Source organism: Canis lupus, chromosome 12 (genome assembly GCF_011100685.1).
Source record: "Canis lupus familiaris isolate Mischka breed German Shepherd chromosome 12, alternate assembly UU_Cfam_GSD_1.0, whole genome shotgun sequence".
NCBI classification, from domain to species: Eukaryota; Metazoa; Chordata; class Mammalia; order Carnivora; family Canidae; genus Canis; species Canis lupus.
The window spans coordinates 55,599,201-55,620,886 of record NC_049233.1 but is presented as its reverse complement, the minus strand read 5'-3'; the positions used below and the strand labels follow the sequence as shown (position 1 = coordinate 55,620,886).

Sequence of the window (21,686 nt, the reverse complement as noted above, 5' to 3'; positions counted from 1 at the left end):
CACTGCCATTAGGAAGCCTGGAAGTCGGCCAGGGAGGGAAAAGTGGCTGACTCCTATGAGATGATCCTCTTTCCTGGCAGAGACACTGGTGGGTGCTGTGCCATCACATAGAAAGACCCTATCCTGAAATTCTCAATACACACCCATCCCTGAAGTCAACCATGAGGCTCCAGGTAAGGAGAGGCACCTGATCCTAAGAAAAGCTCTGGATTCAGTGAGCCTGAGCTTCCTAAATACCTTGGTTAACACTATCCAACCCATGAGGTGGGCTCACTTAATACTGTGATGCAAAAGGTCCTCTTACATCCTCTGTTCTCTTAGTCAACAAAGAAACAGTATACCAATCCCAACAAAGAAACCGTAAACTTGAGGCATTGCAAGTTTACATATGAACAAAGAATGATGGCAATAAAATTCTAAAACCATCACCAGATATGGTTTCTGAAAGAGGTCAATATGGAAAAAGCAGAAGAACTCTAATAATGCAGTGGCCAAAAAGAAAAATACAGTAATCAAGGCACATAGTTAAAGGGTCTGGGAATTTTATGATCCACTAGGTCTTTCACCCATAGGTAAAGTATATCCTCCATTTCACAGACAATATGTAGGCCTGTTGGTACCACATAGTTAAACCATGGAACTAACTCCTCCTGTCCCAATTCCATGCGCACCAAAACATCAGCACCAGGAAAGTATGCGCTGGCCAAAGAATTTCACCCACATCTGCAAACCCACTGACAGTTACATACATCATATATATTAATATTCCCTTTTAAAGCAATACAAATGTGACAACAATAAATTAACTGTAGACTTCTGGTGAGCAATGCTGGCAAAACACCATGAAACACAGAAATTTAAAAAATGGACAACTTTGTAAAAGATTATGAGGTCAGAGAAGGGAAATTTATCATAAAACCTTATAGATGACACTAAGATTCACAAATTAGGATTTCAGTAAAAAGCCTAATTAAATGCTATGTAGAAAGGCCTAAAGGCTGTGCGTGAGTTTCTCAAGTGACATTTGATCAATTAGGAAGCCCTATCTATAGGTGATAATAAATACCTTCAAGACAAGATAAATAGCTTTGACTCAAAGCTAAAGAAGATAAGCTCATCCCAAATTAAATCAGATTGTAGGTTATTAATGTTTTCATAAAAGGAAGAACCAAAAATTTCATTACATATTTCTTTAGGCTTTAAATTCTCAAAAAACCAATCAGCCATATCAGCTCATGGACATCAGTCTGGGAAAGACTAGTGAATCCTCAAAGCCCTTGAAGGGTTACTGGATTATATCTACACTACTACCATCACAGAGACAGTGTTAAAAAAAAAAAAAATCTCCTTTCAGGGAATGTCACATAGAGTAGATGAGGAAGCAAGTCAAAAAAGACTCTACCAAAATAAATCTCCTCCATTCAGATAGCTACCTCAATTCTAAACCTAAATTTCCAAAATAATAACCATAGCTATCACTTGGGAGTGACTGCAAATATCTTCATATTTTAAGTAGACATTTTTTTCTTAGTAATATGATTTTGTAACTTTGTTGCTCTGTGAATTCAATGCAAACACAAGACTTGGCACTGGTACCATCTTGGCTACTGTATTTTTCATTATCGAATCGACACTTCCCTATAATTAATGCCCACAACACATCAAACCTTTTTGGAGTTTAATTTTAATATATTATCTTCTGGATCCATAGAGATAAAAGAAACAGATAAAGGATATTCTATCTTTGACAAACGATTACAAATTTAGCATTAACAATTCCCTAAGCTTGATTTTAGATAAATGCACTAATATTACTCACCAACTACTAAAAATACATCTGAATCATTAAATTGCAACACATTTAAAGAAACACTGAAATAAGCACATATATACATACACACTAGAACACATAACATAGTCTTTTCTGGAAGGATGTGCTTTTGTGATTGATTATATGATAAAAACAAAATTTAGCTTGGTATAGTGTATTCCTAAAATTTACTGTTCAGGTTGCCTTCCTATAAATGTTTTTTGTCATACCTACTACAAAAGTCACCAGGACAGTGGACTGCCTGCAGCTCCCACAACTGTCTGGATTACCCCAAGTCCACAAACTACAAGGGGGTGACCATGAAAAAGTCAAGACACACTGACCTCATCTGTACTCCTAGGTAGTCAGAGAACTAGATGATACCAAAAAAGTAGAAAAATTACTCTACCCCTTGTGAGGATGAGTGTTGCTTGGTGGGGGCAGAGGAAGGGCAGATCGTGGTGCAGAGTACAAAGAAAAACAAAACAGATTTAACTGGAAAGTATTCTCTTCAGGAAGCCTTTAATCCTATCTGACTTGAAAGTGAATTTGAGGAGTTTTTTCTTTGAGCCTGGTGAGCTCTTGACCTTTTCATAAAATTACATAATTCTCCATGAAGGGAAACCCTTAGTTGTCTAAAAAAATGTAGGCAACTATACCTTGCCCTCACAGAAAGGCTAGGAAGTCTGTATCCACGAGATCCTAGGTGCTGTTACTATTAATTCCACAGGGGACACAAGGGGTGCCTCTGAGCTTTTTACAGATGGGGACCCCTGAGGAAAGCCTTATAAGAGCCCTCATCAGCTGCCTTTTTCCTGTAAGAAAGAGGGGGAGGTAGCTTGCCAGAGAGGAAAGACACCAAAATATATGTCCCTGAGGGCCCACCCAAGCAGCCCACCACTCACTCAAAGCTCCATTACACTAAGAGGCTAGCTCCTCTGTAACACTGGCAGACCAGATTAAGACATTTTATATGGTACATGAAAATTAAGTGGTATATGGTATATGAAATTTAAGTGTATCATACCCTCAGGTTGAGGAAGACAAAGGTAGGGAAGTAAGGAGAAGCACAGGAAGGAATTAAGCACCAAGATTTTATTATGCACCAGGCATTGTGTTAGATGTTTTTTTAATGCATATTTTATTTAATCTCAGAATAGCCCTATAATGTAGGTAATAGCATCCCCATTTTATAGATGAGGAAAATGAGACCTACAGGGGATACGTAGCCAGACTAGATAACAGAGCCATGAAGTGTCGAATTAGTATTCAAATCCAGGCCCCAAGTCTCATGTTCTCCGCGCTGTGCCATGCTACCTTGCACATACAACTTAAGAACTAAAACTCATAAATAATAAGGCTTCTAAGTAATGATTTAAAATGAGGTACCAGAATTTATGTCATAAAAAATTGCAAAATGCCTCCTCCACTGCTCTTGGCTTCTGTCCCATTAGCATTGAATGTGTTCCCACTGAAGCAATCATCCAGAATGGAACTACTTATTCGATCAATATCCTGTATGCCAAACCGGTTGTCGGGGGTGGGGGGCGGGGAGCCCTGTTTCTAAGTAGCTGGAACTGGCTCATCTGGCATGAAATGAGGAATATATTATGCCTCAAATAAACATGTAGGGGAAAGTCAAGAGTCTATGAAAACTGCCAAAGATTTTCCTTCTTCATTTAAAAATCATCTTATCAGGTCAGTAATTTCAACCTTGCAAAGCTAATTTAGACAAATTTACAGCTTTCTGTGTTTTGGCCATGTGCAGAACTAATCTGACTCCAAGTCAAGTTGGCAAAACCATTTTTATACATAAGTTCTTTTTAAAATCTCACCAAAATTTATAATGCCGTATGTCTAAACCGAATTAATAAAATGCATTAACACATTGCAGTGTGCATACGAAACAAGGCAAGAACAAAAAGGGTACGAAGTTAAGTTCCGTGCTTCCTCAGCTTAGGGTAGATTTCGGCGACAAGGGGATGGGAATGAATAATCCTCTTGGACACAACAGGACCAGGGAAAGGGGAACAGAATAAATCCCATCTATTAATTCTTAGTAAGAAGGAAAGTTCAGATATTGTAGGTTGAATTCCTAAGTTCTAATCTCCACAGTGAAAGAAATTCTGAGATAATGGGAACCAGTATGTAAGGACAAGAAAAGGAGAGAAAGGTACTACCTAACACAGAGACCACCTCCACTGGCCTATCGTCACTGTCACCAAAAAGCTAAGTAAGAAAGACAGACTCCTCACATCATTTGTTCAGAATATTTTTTTTTTCCATTACTGTGAAAAGCAAATCATCATACTGGCTTATATGCTACTTGATGGGAGTTAAAATGTCCTCCGCGCTAGACTCTTGCTAGCTATGGCGTGTCTCTATTTCATCTCATCCTCTTATCTTGTGCCCACCATTCTAACAAGTAGCTCTCTCTCCCACTCACTGCAGATCTAGTACTTGAAGCCAAAGCCCACTTCTGTTAGATGGTCACATTTTTTTTTTCATATCTCCATCCAGGTAACAGAAATACTGACTGGATCAAGAGCAGAGTACATTTATTTGTCACTCTGGGTTTGAGTAAATATTTTCAAATAGCTAACAAGCAGCTTATATTTCTCCTCATTTGTCCCACAGATGAGACTTCATCAAAGGTGTATCCAACATCAAAATCTTGGGCAGCCGGGGTGGCTCAGGCGTTTAGTGCCACCTTCAGCCCAGGGCCTGATCCTGGAGACCTGGGATCGGGTCCCGTGTCAGGCTCCCTACTTGGAGCCTGCTTCTCCCTCTGCCTATGTCTCTACCTCTCTCTCTCTCTCTCTCTGTGTGTGTGTGTGTATGTCTGTGTCTCATGAATAAATAAAAAAAAAAATCTGCATCTGCAAGAGCCTCCCTGACTTCTAAGTCTTGGCCCTACTAAAAGGTCTACACTGACGTGTTCTCCTCATTGAATTTGCACAATCTCCTGCCCATTCTTGAAAATCCAGATATTTGTCCACTCCAACTAAATTCACATAAAATGTCTATGTACACCTTCTTTCCACAGAAAAGTGGTATCATGACAAGGAAATCATGTGCCAGATGCTGGATGTTAAGAATACAGACACACCATAATAGTTCATGGATATTTACTGTGTTCCAAACTCTGTATAGAGAACATGATATACTTTGTTCACCCCTTCCCCTTATGTCAGTCTTTCAGAAGAATCAATACTATCTCTTCAGATTCTCCCCTACGTCTACAACTCCCCTCTGAGTCTCCTTCACCACCTCACCTTGCTCTACTCCCTGCTACGCACCCATACTTCTGTGTTCTTGATACACTCCATTCCGTCTTGGGAGACCGTATTTCTTACCACAGTTTGTGTCATCCCTTCAGCAACAATGATGAGCTCATCAATATCAGACCTCATGAGCATTATCCCCTCAATTCACACCTCCAACTGACTGTCTCACAGAGCCTACCCTCTTTGCATAGCTGAAAGGATCTTCATTTACTAGAATCAAACCCAGCCATCAGGATCCAGCACTAATCCTCCTCCTACACAGGAATAATCTGATCTCCACAATCAGCATACTTTTTAATTTTTCCCTGTATCTGTGTTTCTACAGCATCTGGTATCTCTATCATAGCATTTAACACACAACTGCCTCAAAATCACAACGCCTATAACTTCCATTAGGTAATCGGCAGAGAAGGAAAGGTGTGAAGTGAGGAGAGCTGCTGAGGTTTTTCATTTATTTGTCTGGTTTAACTTCACATAGTCTCAGATTCTCTATCGATACAATGACAATAAGATCCTTATTCTATAGAGCTGTTAGGAAGAAAATATAGAAAGTAGTTTTCCATATAGGGAAAACATAGAAGGGGCTGGAAAAGTGGAAGCTACCAGGAACAGGACATTTGTTTGCTCTGAATCCTTGACGGCAGAGCTGTTATCTCTATAGCACCAAGCCAGGACTTTGTCACAGTAGTAATAACATAGCTCTTTACTGGAGATGCAACATATTTCCATGAATTGAAACTGAAAGGCACTTATTTACTATCAAAGTATCCTTCTAGAGGAGGATTTTAAAATTTGAGAATTATTAAAAGTCACTGTTCAAATCTTAGCTTTTTTTTTTTTTAACTGCACCTTTTTGGATCCACAAAAGAAATGACATAAATAAATGTCCTTTCTGACCCCATCAAGTCGGCTTCAGTGAAGACTGCTGACATCTCTGTAGTGTTAGGAGAAACATGAAAAGATGGCAGCTTCTCAAAAGGTATATGCTTCATTACAAGATGCTGTTATTTAAGGAGTAAACTGTATTTTCTATGTCAGCATCCTAGAAGTGAATACCCCTTGAGTTCCCATTTATGTTTTCATTCCTTTGGAATATTGCAGTATTCTATGGTGGGCTTTAGCTAATTACCTAAAATCTTAGTAAGACTTTTTTTTTTTTTTTTTAAGATTTTATTTATTTATTCATGAGACACACAGAGAGAGAGAGAGGCAGAGACCCAGGCAGAGGGAGAAGCAGGGAGCCCAACGTGGGATTCGGGATTCGATCCTGGGTCTCCAAGATCACACCCTGGACTGAAGGCGGCGGTGCTAAACCACTGAGCCACTCAGGCTGCCTGAAAAAGTCATTTTCACTGAAAAGCTCAGGATGCTCCTTTTTCTGACTAACTTCTCATTCTGCCTCTTCCTTTTTTTTTCTTTTTTTTTTTTTCATTCTACCTCTTCCTACAATGTCAGGTACTCAACCTACTTATTCTGTAGTTTACAGTACACGCCCAGAAAAAAAAAAACAAAAACAAAAACAAAAACAAAAAAAAAAAAAAACACCCAGGAACATAAATTTTAAACCATAAAGGCTTTTGTTTCACGAGATTAAAAAAATTCCTCTTTTGGGGCACTTCATATTCTTTTATTCTCTCTTAGGTATGAGAGGCCTAGGAGCCCTAAAACAAAACAAAAACAAAAACAAAAAACAAAAAACAAAAAAAAAAACCTTGGACCTATTTACGAAAAGATACGGTGCATTTTTTAGATTTTAATATCAAAACCAGAAAACTCCTCACCACTCTTATAATGATGGATAGATTCATTCACATCGGTATTCCATAAGAGAAAAATATTTAAGAGTTGAATGAGAACTCCGTAACTCTGGATTGCAACTGGCAGTCCACAGGCCTTCTGTGGCCCAAATACACTTTCAGTGTGGTCCTTAGTTTATAAAATGAAGGATATTTCACATAAAAATATGTAACCTTCTGTTTCCCTTGAAAAACCAGAATGTTTTAGAGCCGGGGTAGCAACAGTCATCTATCTACAAGGGAGTTGGTGCTGCCCTTTCCATAGTGGTTTTGTATGTTCCAAGTCCACAACCCTCTCTCCCACATGGCCCCCACTGGGCCTGCTCCACTATTTTATCTTACTTGTGCATTGGAAATACAGACACAGAATTTTTTTACAGTCAAGGAATTTGGATCCAAAAAAAGCTTCCCCATTCACTAGCTCTGTGACCTTCCACAAAATCTGAGTCTTGGGTCCTTCAGCTTTAAACTGCAGATAATTCCCTGACTTCACAAGATTGTTGTAGGGAATAAAAAAGAAGAGTGGGGGAAAAGTACTTCATAAGGTGTAATATAAAATATTTGTCATCTTTATTTATTTCCCAGCCCCCCTCAGTTGCACAAAACCCCTCTAATGCTTCCTCAGCTATTACTAGTTTCCTTGCTCTTCGTATTACTGGATGAAAAGAATTTGAAGTAATAAGAGATAAAAAGATGAACAAATATCAAAGGAAAACAAAAGGAACTGTTGAATGCCAGAAGATCTTTACTAGGTCATCTCTGTTCCTAATGAAGGTATGAAATCAGTGCAAAGGATACTTAATGGATTGATGGTCCCTTCAAGTGCTGTTTTAAGTTTACCCACTAGGCACCAGAGCCTTCAAAGTAACACTGACACACCCTTCATTAGGGGTCCTGGAGAGATAATTGAGTACTGACCTCCACCTTGGCCCTCACCCAGTTCTCCAAAAAAGGATCCAATCCAAAAAAAAAAAAAAAAAAAAACCAAAACAACAACAACGCAAGGATCTTGCTTTCTCTGTGCCTCCTTCCTCTCAACATTTCAATATGAGCTCCAAAACCTTCGAATCTTGGGAGTAATAAGGCATGGCACAAATTCTACATCTGTATCCGTCAGCATGTAGACATATATGTAAAAAACAAAACAGTCAGGTCAAGGGACCTGAAAGGAAACAGAATGTTCTTAGAGATGGGCAGAGGTGCAGAAAACTGCACTTAATGATGCAGTGGCCATAGACACGTTAGCAAATTTGTCATGAGCGCTATCTCCTCGCGTTAGGAATTCACTTGTGTATTCCTGTTGCGGCCAATTTACAGCGGATCATCCTTGGGTGGGAAACAGTTAATTCCTCTTTCACTTTTAATGTTAAGATAATAGTGCCTGAGTGAACTGCAAGATACAATGTGGCAACGGGGGGGGGGGGGAAGGGGGGGATTTTCATTGGACTCATTGTTCTTTAGAGCATCACCAAAATGGGAGTGATTTATGATTCAAGACACAATCCGTTGAAAAATTCATCTGACGAATCCGTTTTAAAGCGCACGTTAGATGAGTGCATTACCGCTCTTCTTGAAGTTGAATGAAACCATGCCCAGAATACATCTTAGCGATTGCCCAATTACCACATGGTCCTCGGTGTGTATTTCATTTTTAAGAATCAAAATAAAGAACAGCATCGTCTTTAAAAGCCCGTCGTTTCAACAGATGTCCCAGGGCTGATGTTTAAGCAAGTCTCCTTGGCAACCAAGGAGCACAGCTCGTCTCGGGCTGGGGGCTGGGGGCTGGGGGCTGGGGGCTGGGCGGGGAGGCGGGGGGCACCTGCAGGGTCTGCAGAGCGAGCACCGGAGCAGTGGCTGCTCCCGCTGGGCCGCGCGGTCCGGCTGCACCCGCCGCCTACCCCTGAGATCCCAACTGCGGTCCCGCCCCCAACGGCGCACCCCGGCCGCCCGCCCTCTCCCTCCGCTCTGCAGGCACCGACCCCGAGCAGGTGACGAGGAGAGCCTGGCTTACCCGCCGGGGGGAGCGGTCTGCGGGGCCAGGCACCGGGCGCTCCTGCTGCACGACGGCTCTGCTTCTCCCCGCGAGGCGGACGCTAAGAGAAACCGCAGCAGCTTCGCACTGTCGGTTTGGGGATGCGGTTGTGAAGACGCGCTCGCTAGCGTGAGTGTGTGAGTGTGAGTGTGTGTGTGTGTGTGTGTGTGTGTGTGTGTATGTGCGCGCTCCCGGACTCTCCCGCGGGGAAAGGTGCTTGCTAGTAAATAGAAAGCAGCAGCCGGCACTGCAGGTGGCGCGTCCGCGACCGCTCTGCCCCAGGCGGCGGCGGCGGCGGCGGCTGCCCGGAGACGCACCGCGGCGGACTCCGGGGCGGGCACAGGCCGGGGAGCGGCCCCGCCCCCTCCCGCCTCCGGGGAGCCCGCGCGCGCGCCCGCCTCGCCCCGCCCCCCCTCCGCCGGCGAGCGCGCGCACGCGCTGCCCTCCTCCCCGCCCCCACCGCCCGGGGCGCGCACGCCGCGCTTCCCAGCCCCGCCCCCGCCAGCCCCGTCCCCCGCCGCCGGCGAGCCCGCGCGCGCGCCCGCCTCGCCCCGCCCCCCTCCGCCGGCGAGCGCGCGCACGCGCTGCCCTTCTCCCCGCCCCCACCTCCCGGGGGCGCGCACGCCGCATCTCAGCCCCGCCCCCCGCCGCCCGGGGGCGCGCACGCCGCGCTTCCCAGCCCCGCCCGCCCCGCCCCCCTCCGCCGGCGAGCCCGCGCACGCGCTGCCCTTCTCCCCGCCCCCGCCGCCCGGGAGCGCGCACGCCGCCCCTCCCAGCCCTGCCCGCCCCGCCCCCCGCCGCCGGCGAGCCCGCGCGCGCGCCCGCTCCCCCCGTAGCCCCCTCCCCCGCGCAGCCGCCCCTTCGCGCTCCTCGACACCTGCGCGCTGGGCTGCCGCGAGCCTCCCGGGTGCGCCCCCCGGTACCCCACCTGCCTGCCCCCAGGCTCTGTTCCCCAGGACTGGAGAAGCAGCTCGTGGGGACAGGCGGTGTGATGACCGCGACCGCTGACCCTACTGACCTATGATAGAGGTCACACTGCCCCTGTTGCTCGCCGCCCCTTTTCGGCCTTAGGGTGTTGCTGAGCGTGATTTCAGGGTAACTTTGAGGTTAGACTCAGGAACACCCTGAACCCGAGAAAATGAGGAGGGGTGTTTGGTTACAGCTAATTCAGCGTTAACACTGCAAACAGACCACAATCCAGAACACCTCCGTGAAGTTGCAGGACCTGGCCCACTTTCGTGCCGCTTGCACCATTGATATCATTCCTGTGTAAGACACGCTTACAACACTTAAGCCAAGGGGATAATTGCAATAGGTAAAAATATTCCATATACTACTTTTGCATTGAAAATCCTGATCCAGGGACGCCTGGGTTGGCTCAGTGATTGAGCCTCTGCCTTTGGCTCAGGTCGTGATCCCGGAGTCACCAGATCGAGTCCCGCATCGGGCTCTTCGTGGGACGCCTGCACCTCCCCCTGCCTATGTCTATGTCTATGTCTCTGCCTCTCTTTGTGTATCTCTTATGAATAAATAAAACCTTTAAAAAAAAGAAAAGAAAATCCTGATCCAATGTAGTTAAGCTGTCTGGTAAAAGAAGAATGAAACTCTAAATTGGGGTAAACTGTATTTTGTAGGTCAGAGTTCAAAATACTGCAAAGATGGAATTTCACAGAATGTTAAGCCCCATCTCTTGCAGGTTTGTGTCCTTCTACACTTGGGCTAGGAACAGTGCCTTGATCTACTTTGAGATAGTCTTAACACTTTCATGAGCCTCAAGTTAATGGTTCAGCAATTTTTTCCGGGTCAGAGCCACAGGTCTTAGGGGACAGTTTGCTCCCCCCATCCCTTGGGGCCTGACTCTGGATTCCGGTCCTTCATTCCCATGGTCTTGATATTTGGACTTTAGGACGCTTGGAACCTATTTAACTAGCAGTCCTGGACCCCAGGAGAGGAGCAGCAGGAAGAATGACAACTGACTGCAAACATTAGTTGCAATGCTATTCCTAAAATTTATCGCATGCGATTGGATATTTTCCATCGAGTGTGCTTTTATTTTTTTTAAGATTTTATTTATTCATGATAGACATAGAGAGGGGCAGAGACACAGGCAGAGGGAGAAGCAGGCTCCATGCAGGGAGCCTGACGAGGGACTCGATCCCGGGTCTCCAGGATCGCGCCCCCGGTGGAACGCAGGCGCTAAACCGCTGAGCCACCCAGGGATCCCCATCGAGTGTGCTTTTATACCAGAAGACCGAATGTGAAAGCATGTTTGAACCAAAAATACTATGACTGGTGTCAATAAATAAACACTTCTCAAAGATTCATAAAATACTGGTCACTAAAGTGGAATGCATCCAAAATTTTAAACCCATCTGTATTGATTGGATTATCTGTTAGTCTAGAACAAACAGAAGGTATTCATTGAAATAGTTAAATAGAAAGAACAAAGACTATAACTGTATTTACACAGGAAAAAGTCTGTATGCTACTAACTCACCGTGTGAGTGTGTGTGTGTGTGACTATGTGTGACTATGGCAGGGTCTCTTACTGACCAAACTGGGTCTGTCTTGTTCATCACAGGTAGTCCTACCTAGCACAAGGCCAGTCACATATTAGGGACTCGATAAATATTGCTGGCTGACACATAGATATTGAGGAATTAAATAAGAAAATATACGTTAAATGTCTAGCAAATGTTCAGAGTGCATTTTTCTCCCATAAGAGACTCCTTAAGACTGATTTAAAGTATAGATTTTTTTAATTTAAAAAAAAAACTTTCTTTTTTCTAAAATAAGGGCCTCTATAGTTTGTTAAATAGCCATCAAAACCCAACATGAATGTATGTTCTGTTACTAGAAGAGCAAGTAGTCTTTAGGCACTATTTCTCTATTGGGTACCATCATATATGGTCTTTTTCCTTATGGAGAAAATAGCTTTATTTTCTTTTAAGTTTTTATTTATTTATTCATGAGAGACACAGAGAGAGAGAGAGAGGCAGAGACACAGGCAGAGGGAGAAGCAGGTTCCATGCAGGGAGCCTGACTCAGGACTCCATGGTGGGACTCTGGGATCATGTCTCAGGCCGAAGGCGGCGCTAAACCGCTGAGCCACCCAGGGATCCCCTAAATAAATAAAATCTTAAAAAAAAAATTGAGACAGGGACAATGCCTGTTTATTGAGAACTGAAAGGTTCCATGCAGGGAGCCCGACATAGGACTCGATCCCAGGTCCCCAGGATCACACCTTGGGCTGAAGGCGGCGCTAAAGCGCTGAGCCACCAGGGCTGCCCATCCCTGTCTCAATTAAGTGATATGTGAAAAAAAAAAAAAAAAGTGATATTGTGAGAGATAAGCTAAAGAAAGATTTTTTTTTTAAGTGTGGATCTCTTGGTTGCAAAGTGACAAAAAACCTACTCCAACCAACTTAAGCAAAAAAGAATTTGATGAAAGGATGACAGGAGTTCTAAGAATCGATGGGCAGCCAGTCCACACAACCAGGCTCAAAAGCCTGCAGGAGTTAGACAATTCCAAAGGGCTGTAATAAGATTATGTTGGGGCAGAAATGTCATGACTGGATGTCTTCTACTGCTGCAATGGGTGGACCCCAATCTATTGCTCTGTGATACTCCCAAGTAGGATTCCAGCTTTCAATTGTCCTAACTTGTAGCTGGCATAGAGAGGGACCCCTGATCATAGCCTCACCAGATTTAAGAACGAAAAGTGGACCCTTGGGTGGCTGAAAAACAACATACATTAACAGAGGAAATAGGGATTCCAGGTCAAATGAGCTGGGCTGACACTGAAAACTGGCTCCCTGTCATTGTTGTATTAAAGATTCTGAAATCTTGCAGTAAAGAAACCTCTTTCACTTTTCTAAACAACTATCCTAGAGTTTGGTTGAATACAGAACACTTTTTCTTTTGTAGCTTACGTCTTGACACACTTTAGGAAACATTTTGGAACACAGTACATTTTTGTAGCTTTTTCTCCCTCCATCTATCACCAGCTTGCCCAGGAACCAAATGTGGAATCCTAGCATAAAGTGTGTTATTAGGCTTTTATGAAATCTGCATTTTTACTAGCTTTGTGATAATCAGAGTTGAAATAGTCTCTAGACAGCTTAGATAAAAGAGATAAACTACACCATAAAAGAGAAACTTTTCTCTTATGGCATAGCTCCTTCTTCAACTCTGGGACAAAGGCCTGTTATAGCTGCCTTGTCCCATAGCAACTGAGAAAGTAAGTGTCATTCTTAATGCCACACTCATGGTTTTCTGTCACAAACAAGTAAGGACATTAAGGAGTCACTGAGCCAGATTTCTAATTACCATACTTCCAGAGAGAACAGATGATTATTAATTATGCCAATACCAAATTTGATTTGGGGCTGATGTTATCCAGTTTTCAAGCAGAAAATATGAAATAACGCTGGCTAACACCTCGTTTTATTCAATTACCTATGGGTACATTTTGTAGCTAATTCATGCTGTTCATCACTCAAAACTAGTTACACCGTGGGAAGGTCTTTTACCATTAGCATTTTTATTGTTTATATTTTTTGCCACATTCACTGGTACCAAGTGCTGTTGTTGTTTATGTTGGTTTTAGTTGAATTCAATCTAAACAACTAGACGCATAATGGGCACTTAACAAATATTTACTAGGCTGAATAGAAAATAGTCCCTACCCATAAAACAGAATATTTTAACTATAGTACTAAGTACGTACAAACATAATGCAATGGGATTCTCAGTCATTATTAGAGTAAGGCAAATTAAAAAAAAAAAAGATAGGTGTTTTGGGCAGCCGGGTGGCTCAGTGGTTTAGCGCCCGTCTTCAGCCCAGGGTGTGATCCTGGAGACCCGGGATCGAGTCCCATGTCAGGCTCCCTGCATGGAGCCTGCTTCTCCCTCTGCCTGTGTCTCTGCCCCCTGCCCCCGTGTCTCTCATAAATAAATAAAATCTTTAAAAAAAAATAGGTGTTTTTCTTGTATCAGATTGGTAAAGATGTAAGATTATAACACCTAGTGTTTGAGAGCTGGGTAAATAACTTGCAACTGCAAATGGATACAAACATTTTGGATGACAATGTATCAATATTTATACTTTTTAAAAACTCGTATACCTCTTGCTATATCAATTCCACTTGCAGGAATTTATCCTAGGGTTACTGTTGGTTGACAAACTGGCCCTGGTACATAGAGGATAAGAAAAGACCAGAGAAAAGAGGCAGAGCATCCCAGATTGTGGGCAGGGGGCCGAGGCCTGGGTCATGAAGCAAGGGAACTCACATAAGAGGCTTGTCTCTGGTGGCCACAAGACAGGGTGATCTCTGCACCTGCCTGCAAGAATCTTAAAAGTTTATACAGAGGCCTGATTGGGCTTTAGTCACATGTACCATCCAAGACTCTGTCCCTGCAATGGCTCCCACTATGGGAAAGGTGGGCTGAATTTAACTTCCAAGGACAGAGGAGATGGCGAGGAGCCTCTACTTGCCTGGGTCCTTGTCAGGTCAGTCAGCAGTCAAGTCCTCTCCATGACCTCGTCCAACTGCTCAAAGAAAGTGCAAACAAAGTTATGTGAAAGGATACTCATGATAGTTTAGTAATATCCAAAAGAAAGTTAGGGAAAGAGGAAAAGTGGCAGGGGGGAGAACTAGAGTCCCTCATGTGGAGACAAGTCAATTAGGATACCAAGTGGCTATTTAAAAAATTTAGTAGATCTTTACACACTGATGCCAAAGACATATTACCAAGAGAAAAGGAAGCAAGTTGAAAATCACTATGAACATGATCTAGTTTGTGTAAAAGTAGAGGAAGAGAGGGAGGCCAGGAGAGAGATGGGTATGTGATCACGTTTTTTGCCAATTTTACTGGCTCAGGTGGAAATGGGTAAATCTCAAGCTGGCTTCATTCATTCTTCCATATGCACAGATCCTGGGACTTTCTCTGTCACACCACTATGGTGGACCGGCTGACCCAGGGGGCTCACACACATCAACAGGGTCAGGATGGGCCTCTTTCAGGGCACAGATGAGATCCTCTCTTGCTGGATCTTGGAAGGCTGTGTGACATCAATGGAAAAGAAAACTAGCACACTCTTTAGCACAGGTGACAGTTGTATGGGGCTCAGCTGAATGAAGCCTGGGTGATAGGCAGTGCTCATCGTGATGGAAGATGGTGTCTCTGGATGCCAACTTGGCTCCTATCCAAGGATTCTTCTTAACCAGGCCCCTTGTCCTGACTCCAGGGACCATACCCCCTTGTCATGTGATCACTATCTTCCTGTCATTTCAACTCAAGGAATCCTACCCAGTCTCTGCAGTTGGGAAGCTGTGTTCTTCCTACACTGTTTCTGTTTCTGGGCACACAAGACCCTGCATTTCCTCTGAGGTCTAGCCTTTTGAAACACACAAAAAGCAAATCTAGCTTGTTGTTTGTTTTCCAAGCTGTTGTCCCTACTGTCACCCCTTCTTTGAAACAGTTTTGTAAAATGCCTACTTGGTTGAATGAGGAATAGTTCCAAGTACTAAGAAACACCAACAAGAAAAACATACCAATTATATGTAGAAATAATCTAGATGTGAAATTTTTATTCTCTCTGGGGAATGGGGTCACGTGGATCTTCCTTTCTTATTTTATACTTTTCTGTGCTGTTTATAATTTTTATATTAAGCACAAATATAATATATAGTATTAAAATGCATTTGTAAATAAAAAGTAACACTTTTTGGGATCAATCTAGAAAAAGGAGTATGATAGTACTCTGAATTGCATTATTGGCCAATAGTAGGCATCATAGTCAGAAAGAAACTACTAAAATATTTTGGGAATCCTGATATCAATCAGGCCACATTTGCAACTACGAAACTATGCCTGCATATAAGCTTGACATGAGTGGACTAAGATTAAAAAACAAGCAAATGAAAACATATGTCAATGGATTCCCATACTTGCAACGAGTGGCCAGGACAGACCCAAGATTTCTACTTGTTAGGTCTGGTCCTATACTCTTTGCTTTCTCTCTTTCTCTTTAGCCATACTGGCCCATGCTAGGTTCAGAGCCCATCACTATGCAATAGGAATGTGGGGTGGAAAGAGGACAGGACCTCATGGAATGGGATGGGAAGGAGTAGTTCCCATCTTCTCTCCTGCTCCATTACTGCTGCAAAGCACATTTCAGGGATCCCTGGGTGGCGCAGCGGTTTGGCGCCTGCCTTTGGCCCAGGGCGCGATCCTGGAGACCCGGGATCGAATCCCACGTCGGGCTCCCGGTGCATAGAGCCTGCTTCTCCCTCTGCCTATGTCTCTGCCTCTCTCTCTCTCTGTGACTATCATAAATAAGTAAAAAATTTAAAAAAAAAAGCACATTTCAGGTTGAATCAGAATTGTTATTTTAAGACAAAATAATGAAAGTTATTTTCAATGATATAAATGCTTACAACAAGTGGTAAGTTACCTCTTTACTGGAGGTAAAGATATCTCAGGACCCTGTTTCTCTCATGTTTAGGCAACTTATCATGGAATTTAACTTGAACACTTGATAATACATGAGAATTTTAGTTTCTAATCTTAGAGTGCTCTGTGTGGGATCAATTTTCACAGGAAATTCATCACTATCTTACAGTAGTATAATGTAGATTAATATAACTGACACTTCTAAAATTCTAATTCCACAGCAGTGATGTATGAATTTAACCGTGCCATTAAGAAAAAAAAAATTAACTTTATTCATTAAAATCATCCTTTCATTCAAACTTTAATGTTTCCCAGTCACCTCAACCCAAAGGTAAAATAGGTCATAATAACTGTCAAAAATAACAAAAATATTTCTCCAGGTTCAACCTGTCTGCTTAACAGAAACCAGTCACCCCACTTCAAGTAATCTCAGAGGTATTTTACCAAGGAACCCTGTTACCGTGGTAACGTAGGAAATGACCTTTCCACTGCAGGCACAGTAAGTGCTGCTTCCAATGGCACATTGGACATCAGCTCTTTTCTTCGTCACTGCCTTTTTTTTTTTTCTTTTCTTTTTTTTTTTTTTTTTTGTAGCTCCTTTCTTCCAGACCAATGGTTCTTAGCCAAAGGCAATCTTGTCTCTCAGAGGACATAATGCCTGGAGACATTACTGTTTTTATGACTGGAGAGGGAGGGCGCTACCATTATCTAGAGAGTAAATTCAGGGATGCAGCTAGCTACACATCCTGCAAAATACAGGACAACCCCCAACAACAAGGAGTATCTGGCCGCAAATGTCAACTGTGTTGAGACAAAGAGATCCTTCTCTAGATTCCAACCTGAGTCGCTAAGAATCTGTCCTAGGGGACAGTCTGAAAAACAAAGGCTGTTCTGTCTTCAAAAATCACCAGTCCTCTGGTATTTTTATATTAAACATGGTCCTCATGTCTGGTTTCCTTTAGGATAACAGCACTCCTACAACATAAAGAGAGGACTGCCTCTTCTGTAGGGAATGTAACCATCATTTGGGGCATTGAACAGGAAATGGTCCTGAAGTCCTGGCTACTGTTTTCTGTTACAAGCACCTTTCTCTTGCCTCATCTTTCTTCTGGTAACAAACCCCCTACCTTGACCCCAGGGGTGAGCATGTAACTCAGGTCAGCCAGACAACAGGCTTTTACCAGGATGTTTTTTCCTTTCTTTTTTCTTTTCTTTTCTATGTTTATTTATTTAACCTCTATACCCAACATAGGGTTCAATCTCACAACCCTGAGATCAAGAGTCCCATACTCTTCTGATTGAGCCAGCCAGGCACCCAAGGATGTTTTTCTTTTTAACTCAAGGAAAGAGAATTTCTTTTCTGGTCTATGACTATAAAGTAGGGGGCTTGGGGTCCCTGGGTGGCGCAGCGGTTTGGCGCCTGCCTTTGGCCCAGGGCGCGATCCTGGAGACCCGGGATCGAGTCCCACGTCAGGCTCCCGGTGCATGGAGCCTGCTTCTCCCTCTGCCTATGTCTCTGTCCCCACCCCCCTCTCCGTGTGTGTGTGACTATCATAAATTTAAAAATAAATAAATAAATAAAGTAGGGGGCTTTAGGGGGAAACATCTTGAGACAATGTGGCTATTACATGGAGAGAAGCAGAGAATGAGGAAAGCAAGGAGGGAAGAGGAAGAGAGAAAGAGATAGTGTTTCCATCCCAGGTCACCCGAAATCCAGCTCCATCCCCATATTTCCCACCCTTTGATTTTGTGTGCATCTTGTCATCTTCTGTTTAAAGTAAGTTAATTTGAGTTTTATAATTTTCAACATAAGAATCTTGGCTAATATGCCTGTCTTCAAAATCCATACTATTTAATATGGCAGCACATCAAAAGTGCTTAAATGAAGTGCACACAAGGCTCCAGGGGTCTGGTTATGTTTTTGACTCTAGAAAGGGTTCAGGATTGTTCATTTGAGAATAATTCATTGACTTGTACATTTAAGTACAGTTTATGGGGGAAAAATTCCTTAATAATGACCACTAAAAAATAGCACTATATATAAGAGAAGGAGGAAAATATGGCCTTTGACCCAAGCCATAAACAATAGGTCTTATTTGAGTAAGTGTAGGGAAGGAAAAAAGCTTTTCCTCTACCCTTTTGTATTCTCTGACTGAGACCCATGAATTAAACTGACAAAAGACAGATTAACAGGGAAAACATACAAATTTTATTTGATGTCAGTATTTTAATGTTTATGCACACTGAAGCTTTTACAAAAAAGAAGTGAAGGCCTAAGAGGTGGTTAGACCCTGGGGTTTATATCCCATTTTAACAAAGGGCAATCCATTGTGGAGAAGTGACAAAGTAAGGGGAATGCAGTTTGGGTTTCCAGGAGTGGTTAATTACGGGAAAGTAAATATAGGGGGAAACTTATGAAATGTAAGGGTTATTTTAGTAAGGTTTGTTTGTGCAGACTCATCTTGGTACTGACTTTCAGTCTCCAGTGATAGGGGTTGTTCTCTTTCTGGTACAGGAGAAGAGAGGGGGAACACCTCCACAAAGGGAAATTTATGTCCTATGTTTTTTTTGGTTTTTTTTAAGACTGTATTTATTTATTCATGAGTGACACACGGAGAGAGGCAGAGACATAGGTATAGGGAGAAGCAGACTCTCTGTGGGAAGCCTGATGTGAAACTCGATCCTAGGATCCCTGGGACTCTGGGATCACACCCTTAGCTGAAGGCAGATGCTCAACCACTGAGCCACCCAGGTGCCCTATCTCCAATGTTTAAACAAAAAGAGGGAAGAGAAGAAGCTCCTTATGTGTTTGCTGTTTCATAACTGCCCTTAGCAAAAATAATAATAATAATCTTTAGGACAAAGTGGCATATTTTGGTGTGGCATGTTCTTTTTATGATTACGGAGCATTATTAATTCTCACTCTTGCTACTCCCCATTTTATGAGTATCACCCATCCCATTTTTTCCCTCATGAATTCACCAATTTCCTTTTTAATTCACCAAGAAATTAATTGTAGAATTGGGGCTGAAATCCACGTTTCTAACTCCCATAGTCAGTGCCCTTTCCTTGAAAGTATAACACCTTCTGAGTGAAATAAGGAATCACAAAGAAGACCAGTTAGGCTGCTCTTTCCATTGAGCCCCCAGGGTACCTGACATAATCCCTATCATCCATTGTCAGAAGTTACTGAAATTTTGTTGGCGTATTTTAATGTCTCTGTTAGCTTGTGAGTTCTTCAATAGCATAACCATTGTTTTACTCATTTTATTTGGACTTACTTTTTGTATCATTTACCTTGTCTGATACAGGTATTAGAAAAACACTCAGTAGGGACAGCTGGGTGGCTCAGTGGTTGAATGCCTTCAGCTCAGGGCGTGATCCCAGAGTCCTGGGATGGAGTCCCACATTGGGCTCCCTGCAGGGAGCCTGTTTCTCCCTCTGCCTCTGTCTCTGCCTCTCTCTGTGCATCTCTCAGGAATAAATAAAATCTTAAAAAAAGAAAGAAAAGAAAATAAAAGAAGAGAAGAGAAAAGAAAAGACTCAGTAAATATTTGTAGATGATGGGTGGATATAAGTTAAGAAGCCACGAAATCATAAATAGCTTTAGGCACCATTGTGTTTCAATTGCACACTTCACTAGAGAAATATCTAGAAATTTCTTCAGCAAAGTAGATTGGGGCAACATTGGGGAAGTTATGAATGGCAACCAAGATGTTTGTACTTTTGTCAGGAAGAACAGGTGACATTTGTTCTTTCTCTTATGAGGGCTGATCTTCCTAATGGTTTGGAAGAAAGATTGTTGTCATTGTCTAGGATTTAGGTGCTAGAAATGTGGAACACAGTTGTGGGGGCTGAGGAAATGGAAAAAACAGGAACAATGTTGGGACGACTATGACTAGCTAAATACCCTTTTCCCTCATGAGGAGAATGATACAGGGTGACCCAGCTGGGTCCCTACTCAATGGGCTCTGGTGAAGGGAGTTAGAGAAATGAGTCTGTTTAGGAAAGCCATGTTTCAAATGCCAGCATGATGAAATACAACTGGGATCACAGGGCCAAAGGCAGAATCATCATTAAGGTTGCAGAGCCAAGGATTTGGAGCCAAATGGCTAAGGAGTCAAAGGTAAGCAGGTTCTTAGCAAATGCAGAGGGTCCTCGGTATCACTAAATAGTGATAACTCTTTGTCTTAGTTTCCTATTGCTGCATGGCAGATTACCACAAATATGGAGCTTGAAGGGCAGCCCAGGGTGGCTCAGTGGTTTAGAGCTGCCCTTAGCCCAGGGTCTCCAAGATCAAGTCCCACGTCGAGCTCCCTGCATGGAGCCTGCTTCTCCCTCTGCCTGTGTCTCTGCCTCTCTCTCTCTCTCTCTGTCTCTCATGTGTAAATAAATAAAATCTAAAAACATATGGAGCTTGAAGAATACAAATTTATTATATTACAGGATATAGGTTGGAAAACTAACATGGGTCTTGTTGGGCTAATACCAAATTGTCAGCAGGGCTGAGTAATTTTCTGGAGACACTTAGGAGAGAGAATCTGTTTCATAGCCCTTCTGCCAGCTTCTAGAAGCTGTCCACATTCCTTTGCTTGTGGGTCCTTTATCCTCAAATCTAGAACCTCTGGGCCAATCCTTCTCACACTGCTGTCTCTCTGGTTCTTTCTCTCCTACCACTAAAGACCCCTGTGATTATACTGAACCATCCTGGATAGTCCAGGATACTCTCCCCTAATTTCCTTTAAAGTCAGCTCATTAGCATCATTAATTCCATCTGCATCTTTAGCTCCCCTTTGCCATGTAAGGTAATATAAATTGCAGGGATTAGGACGTGGACATCTTTGAGGACCATTATTCTGCCTGTCATGCCCTTCCCCCTGGGTGGAACAGTGCTGGGCCCAGAATGATGAAAGCCTTAGATGCCAAAGGAAAACCTAGAGAAAATATGAGTCAAGCTACTCTTTTTTTTTTAATAATAAATTTATTTTTTATTGGTGTTCAACTTGCCAACATACAGAATAACACCCAGTGCTCATCCCATCAAGTGCCCCCCTCAGTGCCCATCACCCATTCACCCCCACCCCCCACCCTCCTCCCCTTCCACCACCCCTAGTTCGTTTCCCAGAGTTAGGAGTCTTCATGTTCTGTCTCCCTTTCTGATATTTCCTATGCATTTCTTCTCCCTTCCCTTCTATTTCCTTTCACTATTATTTATATTCCCCAAATGAATGAGACCATATAATGTTTGTCCTTCTCCGATTGACTTATTTCACTCAGCATAATACCCTCCAGTTCCATCTACGT

The 21,686-nt window shown here is 43.0% G+C and overlaps 1 protein-coding gene across 9 annotated transcripts in view; it reads right to left on the bottom strand.

The window, feature by feature from the left end:
• The window catches only part of KLHL32 (kelch like family member 32), a 230,991-nt gene extending 221,754 nt beyond the window's left edge, over positions 1-9,237 (bottom strand). For all 9 annotated transcript variants that reach the window (XR_005368042.1, XM_038554767.1, XM_038554775.1 and 6 more), the window contains exon 1: positions 8,905-9,237. The gene's annotated coding sequence lies outside the window, so the exon portion shown is untranslated. The remainder of the gene's footprint in view (positions 1-8,904) is intronic.
• Positions 9,238-21,686: the final 12,449 nt, after the last annotated feature.